The following is a 7,620-nucleotide window of genomic DNA, read 5'->3' as shown; positions in this document are numbered from 1 at the left end:
ATGGAAGAGGAAGTGGAAATAAGGGAAATTTAGACCTCCTTCTAATTCAGAACTATGTTCATATTTTCCTAGGGTTAATGCTTACTCATTCACTTCAATGCCAATGCATGTTTTATTTATTTAAAAAGACGCATTTATTCAGCTTCATGGTCAGACTATTACATTTAGCCATCAAAAGTATGGGTGCAAAAAAAAACAACCTACATTAAAACCCTTTGTTGGAATACTTTACACTTTCCACAGAACAGAAACTGAAATACCTGTTATACAATTAGTCACAAATACAGTCCTCAATTTTTTTTGCCCATACACATGAGTATTGTCTAAAACATGTCTTCTTTGTAGCAGCCAGGCCCTGCCACCACTGCGTTTGGCTGTGTCCACAAATCTATTGTAACCTGTAGCTTCCCCATCACTTCTCTGGCTCTCCTCTCCTGCTGAGCTTTGTTTCCTGGCAGTAATTAAAACCTTCTGCCACTGCCAGAGGTCCTGCTGCTGCTGGAACCGCCACAGCCACCTTGGTTTTGTGGTTTGGCAAAGTATTGGCCTCCACCACCACAGGGGCCGGCACTTCTGCCTCCAAAGTTTCATCCCTTCATGGGTCCAAAATTTGAAGATGGTTGTAACTGCCAAAATCATTGTAGCTTCCGCCACCTCCAAAATTGCTTCCACCATTACCAAACCCGTTACAGCCATCCCTACTGCCACCACAGCCACCGCCACTGCGGCTGCCACCAAAGGCATCTCGACCACTGAAGTTTCCTCCACGACCAAAGCTGTCATTCCCACCAAAGCCCCCTCCAAGACCACCACCAAAGCTTCCAGAACGACTTCCAGCTCCTTGGCTGGATGAAGCACCAGCCCTCTGTTGCTTAGGTAGGGCTTTCCTTACTTCACAGTTGTGGCCACTCACAGTGCGGTATTTCTGAATGACAATCTTGTTTAATGAGTCATGGCCATCAAACGTTACGAAAGCAAAGCCTCTCTTTTTGCCGCTGCCTCGGTCAGTCATGATTTCAGTCACTTCAGTTTTCTCATACTGTTCAAAATAATCTCTTAGGTGATGTTCTTCAATGTCTTCTTTAACGCCACCAACAAAAATCTTTTTCACAGTTAAGTGGGCACCAGGTCTTTGAGAATCTTCTCTTGAGACGGCCCTCTTCGGTTCCACAACTATTCCATCCACCTTATGTGGCTTTGCCTTCATGGCTGCATCCACCTCCTCCACAGTGGCATATGTGACAAACCCAAAGCCTCTGGAGCGCTTGGTGTTTGGATCCCTCACTACCACACGGTCTGTGACCGTTCCCCATTTGCTCAGAATGGCTCCTCAGACTCTCATCGGTTGTTTCAAAGATCACATCTCTGAAGAGGAGCTTCTGCAGTTGTTCAGGCTCTTTGGGAGACTCTGACTTAGACATGATGGCAGTGGAGGGGGGAGACATCAACGATGCTTACTCCCCAGCGTCCACTGGCAGAAAGGAGTAATCTAGCGAACGTATCTCCCAATGCATGTTTTAAATAGTGAGCTATGTATAGGGCACTCACTCTTATGTTAAGAGCTATTTGATCATCTGAGGTCTGACTGAAAAAGCAAACAAACAAAAAGTTCCTATTTTCAAAGAACTAAATCTAACTGGAAGAATGCAACAAAACCAGAAACAGCTGTGGTGCAATTAGTTTACTGGTGCAGACGGATGACAGAGAACTTGAGTCTGGTGGTTGCAGGAATGCCTGGAACTGACGTGGCAAAAGGGGGTGGGACTTGATTTGAATAAAAAGAAGAGGAGGGGGGGAAAGGAAGGGTGAAGAGGAGAGAAGAGGAGGGGCTATTATAGCCCAGAAGCTCTTGCACCCCCAAGGCTAGCACTGTAGCTGGCCTTTTATAGAGGATCAATAATGTTTGTTCATAAAAGGAGGGAAGATGGATGGAGGGTAGGGGCACAGCTGAGCTGCCTCAGGGGACAGAGAGGAAACTGACCTAGAAACATGACAAAGAGGGGAAGCAGATGATGGAGGGGCTCACACACAGGCAGAGAGAGTTTAGATTTGATAGAGTAGGAAATAGAACTCCACTAAAAGTTTTCATTTTATTTTTAAAATTAACATACAATAAAATAGACTGCTTTGTGTGTATACAGATCTATGAATTTTAACACTTTTATCTACCACCGTAATCAGGACACAAGACAATGTCATCACTCCAGAAATCTCCTCTGTGCTCTCCCTTTGCGGTCACACCTTTCTCCCTTCCCTAACCTCTGGCAACCACTGGTGTGTTCTCCCTCACTCTAGTTAGTCCTTTTGAGAAGGTCATATAAATGGAATTATACTGTATGTAACCTTTTGAGACTGGCTTCTTTCACTCAGCTTAATGCTTTTGAGATTCTTCTAAGCCGTTATGTGTATTAATAGTTTATTCCTTGCTGAGTAGTATTCCATTGTTAACTTACTCATCCATTAAACTAAGACATTTTGTTTGTTTCCAGATTTTGATATTTATGGATAGATCTGCTATAAACATTTGTGTACAGATTTTTGTGTAAACATAAGTTTTTATTTCTTTAGGATAAGTACCCCTGGAATGGTATTTCTGGGTCATATGGTAAGTGTATGTTTAACTTTATAAGAAACTGTCAAACTGATTTCCATTTTGCGTTTCCACCAGAAATGTGTGACAATTCCAGTTGCTCTGCATCCTTGCCAGTATTTGGTATTTCTAGTGTTTTTTATTTTAGCCATAAAATAGCTTTGTACATATTGTGGTTTTAATTTGCTTTTACCACTAGGAATTGAGGTTGAATTTTTTTCATGTGCTTATTTGCTTCTGTATACCCTCTTCAGTGAAGTGTCTCTTTAAGTCTTTTCGGTTATGTTTTTTTAGCTGGTTGTTTGTTTTTTTACTGTTAAATTTTGAGCATTCTTTACATATTCTGGTAACAAGTCCTTTGTTAGATATATGATTTGCAAATATTTTCCCCCAGTTTGTCACTTCTCTTTTCTGTGTCTTTCTCAGAACCAAAATGTTTAATTTTGATCAAATTTAATTCATCAATTTTTAATTTTATGGATCCTGTTTTTTTGGTTTTGTGTTTAAGAACTTACAGGGTAGGAAAGAATTCTTTTTCTTATTACTTTCCCAGCTTCTTCTGGTAGGGTCTGTAAATTGAACTGACAAAAAAAATAGATTAACAAGAAAAAGTATACAAATGTATTTAATATAAGTTTAATGTAACATCGGATTCTTCAGAGGGAAATGAACACCTGAAGAAACAGTTAAGCCTGAGCATGTGTATGCTAGGTTTGATGAAGACTGAAAAATCGTGGACAAACGTGATGACACAAAAAGGTATGAGCTAAGGGGAGTAAACTGGGGGAAACCTAGCAAGTTTGTCTAGATTCCCCTTGGTGTCCCTCTGTCTTCAGAGATAAGAATGCTCCTTTCTTCCAGGTAGAAGACGCTTCACATGAGTGTCTTACGATCTACTTCAGAGGAAAAGAAGGAAGTCAGAGAATCCTTCCTGCACCTGCTTTCTCTCAAATTCCTTCACCTTAAAATATTCAATATGCCAAGATGCCGTATTTTAGGGTAGCATGTTCTGAATCTTGTCAAACTCTTTCCCTAAGCCCAGGTCATGAAGATTTTTACCTATATCTTTTTTTTAGTAGTTTTATACCTTCACATTTTACATTTAAGTCTCTGATCCATTTTGAGTTAATTGTTGTTTAAAGCGTGAGGATTAGATCCAAGTTTTTTGGTTGTGGTTGTGGTTGTTTTTGCCTATGGGTGTCCAGTTGTTCCAACATCATTTGTCACTATAGTATTCTTCCTTGAATTTCCTCTGTATCTTTGTCAAAAATCAATTGGTCATATTTACGTGGTAGATCTATTTCTAAATTCACTATTCTGTTCCATTAATCTACATACCTGTCCTTTCGCCAATACACAATGTGTTGTTTACTGTGGCTTTAGAGTATGTCTTAAAATGAGGTAGTGTGAGCCCTTCAGTTTTATTCTTCTGTTTTCAAAATTGTTTGAGTTATTCTGGTTTCTGTGTCTTTCCATATCAATTTCAGTATTGACTCATTTATATCTTCAAAAGATCCAGCTGAGAATTTGATTGAGATCCCTTCCAATCTGTAGACTGATGTGGGGAGAATTGACATCTTTGCTAAGGTTTTGAATAAGAGAGTGAAATGACCACTCTTCACTTATGGGAACTTCATTTGCATAGGGAGAATAGATGGAGGCCATTTTTATATTTTCTGTACTATTCCCAGCCTAAAAGAACTGCTGAGGGTCTTCCCTGGTGGTCCAGTGGGGAAGACTCTGTGCTCCCAATGTGGGGGGGCCCGGGTTTGATCCCTGGTCGGGGAACTAGATCCTGCATGCATGCCGCAACTAAGACCCAGTGTAGCCAAAATAAATGAAATTAAAAAATAATAATAAAAAAAAAGAACTGCTGAGCCTGGAAACCCACTCACCTTGACCTCTGGTCCATTAGGAACAAGAGGCTCCAGTCACCCTTCAAAGTTTACCCCCATGCCTTTAAAACACTTGTTTGGTTTTGGAGGTTTCTCTCACTAGTTCCATTAATACAAGTTTGACATCTTATACAAGGGCCAGACATCAAGCACATGCTTGTTCAACTGTCTTACTACATTCCCATGGACCAAGATGTTCTAGTTCTAGCCTCTAACTTCCTATGTAGGAAAAAATGCAGGCAATAATTAACATCTTTATAGTCTGAAACAGCAGGGAGACAATTTTGTCTAATTTAAGGTGAAAAAGAAATGGGAGTTGTAGATATCTGGTCTCTCAGGGACCTGTTGTGGGATCTGGAGAAAGACAAAGAGTTTGGCCTTCATCTTTGCAACAGAGACAAGACTAACAATATTTACGAGGAACAGCTAGTCAAAGCAGAAAGTGTTATAATTTTTAGGAGAAATTAAATGCTCAAACCATAACCTTGTTTGGTCTTAACCTGTATTCACAGGGCCAGAGTAAAGTGTTTTTGTTTGTTTGTTTTATTACTTTTTAAAATGACCCAGTTGAAAGGATAGTAAATCAACCCCAATTTTATCATGACAACATATAGCTACAAAAGCAGCCTTCTGAGTTGCATGGGGATGGCTAGAGAATGAAAAGAGAGTTTGTATTCACTGTTTCAATGGCAAAAACTACCTGTAATTATTTCCTCAGTGGGGCTGCATAAAACTTGGTTTCCATTTAATCTTATAGTAAACAATTTCTATATTTCATGTCATGGATTAGAATGAAAATGGAGATAGTTCATCAACACTGATCTGCGATATAAAATAGAACAGTGAAGCCGAGGGTATGAGAGTGCATAAAAATGTTTTGTGTTCTGACCAGTACATTGCTTTAAAAAAATTTTACAGTCAGGCCCAATTGTTCATTCTCACCATGCAGAAGATACTCACATATTCATTTTTAAAAGGGCAAATCAACCATAATTCAGTTTATAAACTGTGAAGCTGGTTGCGAATGTCTGGATGAATATTCATTAGAATCTCTTAATCTGCCATCGACTGTGATTCATTAGGCATATGTAAATATCACTCACTTTAATTGCCCCTAAACTGACTTAACATAATATTGTCATTAGCAAATTATTAGTTATTTGTGTAACTAATGGTACATTATGGTGTGCACGTTAAATCTCCAAATATATGGTTACAATTATGATGATGTTTTATGCTGTGAGCTTTCTAAACTATTTGATAAAATATAATGGAGTCAAATCAAATCTGGTATGTTAATAGGACAGTTGCAGAACTTTTTTCTGCACCTTGGTGCTGTTATCATGTCCCAGCTACTCATTCTTCCTGACACTCACTCTAAGTTCTTTCTATTGTCTTGTCTGCACCAAAGGTCTCAGGAACATCCTCAACTCTGTTCTCCCACATTTTATGTCATGGGCTCCATTCCAGTTTGCTTTTAGTAAAAGTGAATATTTTCAAAAATATTCACTCATTGAAATGGGGCAAACAATACAAAATAAGCAAAGAAAGTACAGAAGACCCTCCTGAACATGGATGGGAAGGGCCAAGACTAACATGTAATTTAACCAACTCATAGGAACTTCACTGTATATGATTGGAAGGCAGCAATTTCCGTATAAATTCATCAAATGGTGAGCTGTGTTGCAGCTGTTTTCTCCAGTTATCATCTGTGAAGAATTTGATACTACCTAGGAACCCTCTTGCATTCTCAGCATTGCTCTTTCCGAAAATTTTGTTGACCTGTCCCTGCATCTCCCCAAAGTGCTTGCTTTACAACAGTGTCACAAAGAAAAGGACTTTTCTCTAATCTCAATCTCTGTAGCAATATCACCATGTTTGTTTTTCAAAGAAAATCACCCACTTTCATCACTTACAATTATTACAAATTCATTAAGCGAGCTCCTAGGAATAAAGCTGACCCAGCACACTGGCAGAGAAGCCTACAATTAGTGTTCCTTTAGTCTCTGTTAATTGCCTAACTGGTGACAGGAATATGTTAATACAAAATGAGCTAACAGAGGCAGGCAAGCTTTTTATCATGTTGCCCTCCTAAATATTAGTACATTAACAGGCCATTGATGTTTATAAACGGAGATTCAGACAAACGCATGTTCCTGTCTTTGATAACACTCTAGATTAATTGCCATTTCATCTTAATTTAATAAGCAATCCTTTTGGTAAAAAAAAAAATGCTTTAACATGAAAAGAAATTATTGAGATAATGACAGCATAATGAATATAGATTGTGGTACAAATCTCCTGAAGAGATACCAACATTCCAGAAACATGGTCAAGCATTACTGTATTTAAAATAAAGCAAAATTTTCAGTCTAACATCCTTCAGGTTTAACACTACTGCCATAAAGTAAAACAATTCTGGTGATTCTGATCGAAGGTGAGAGATTGAATCCCTCCACCCAAGAAGATGAGTTGTGAGTTTCAGGGATCTCTTCTAGCCCATATCAATCCTCCCATTTTACAAGATGATCTGTTGAAGTACCTCTTCTATGATATACATACTTCTGACATAACACCTAGTATCTTCTGGTTCACACGATGCCTGCCTCCTCTACAGGCTATAAGTTCCACAAAGTCAAGGGCTTTGTATTTAGTACGGAGGTTGGCAAATGGGCCAAATTTGGTCTACCACCTGTTTTTTTTAATAAAGTCAGTTGGAACACAGCCGTGCCCAGTTATTTACTCTTGTCTGACTGTTTTATCTCTTCAGTGGCATCATTGAATGGTTGTAACAGAGAACACATTGGTCCACAAAGCCTAAAACATTTACTATCTGGCCCTTTATAGAAAAATTTTGCCAACCCATGGTCTCATATACAGAATTTTGCCAAAAATGAAAGAATGCATAAATAAAATCCCTAAAATGAGCATCTTGTTTGTGATCAAAATTTATGTCTCAAATGCCAGCAGAGTTAATGATTCATCATGCAGTTAAATAAAGTTTGGTCACTTCTAACTCTGACATCGCAGAGATGTCAAAAATATCTAATTTATTTGAGCCCTGATCATTTTGTTATACAGCTTGGCCTAGATATTTGTCTGTGTTTATCTACCAAGTCGATTTATGAGTTATGG

At 38.7% G+C, this 7,620-nt stretch overlaps 1 pseudogene across 1 annotated transcript; it reads right to left on the bottom strand.

Annotated features, from left to right (window-relative positions):
- Nucleotides 1–461: 461 nt before the first annotated feature.
- Nucleotides 462–1,507, bottom strand: LOC307195264 (heterogeneous nuclear ribonucleoprotein A1-like; annotated as a pseudogene). The gene has a single exon. The product of its transcript is annotated as a heterogeneous nuclear ribonucleoprotein A1-like (transcript).
- Nucleotides 1,508–7,620: the final 6,113 nt, after the last annotated feature.

The sequence above is a fragment of the Stenella coeruleoalba genome (assembly GCF_951394435.1).
Source record: "Stenella coeruleoalba genome assembly, chromosome: 12".
NCBI lineage: Eukaryota > Metazoa > Chordata > Mammalia > Artiodactyla > Delphinidae > Stenella > Stenella coeruleoalba.
Note: the sequence above shows the minus strand (reverse complement) of the source record. Positions and strands in the feature narration are given on the sequence as shown.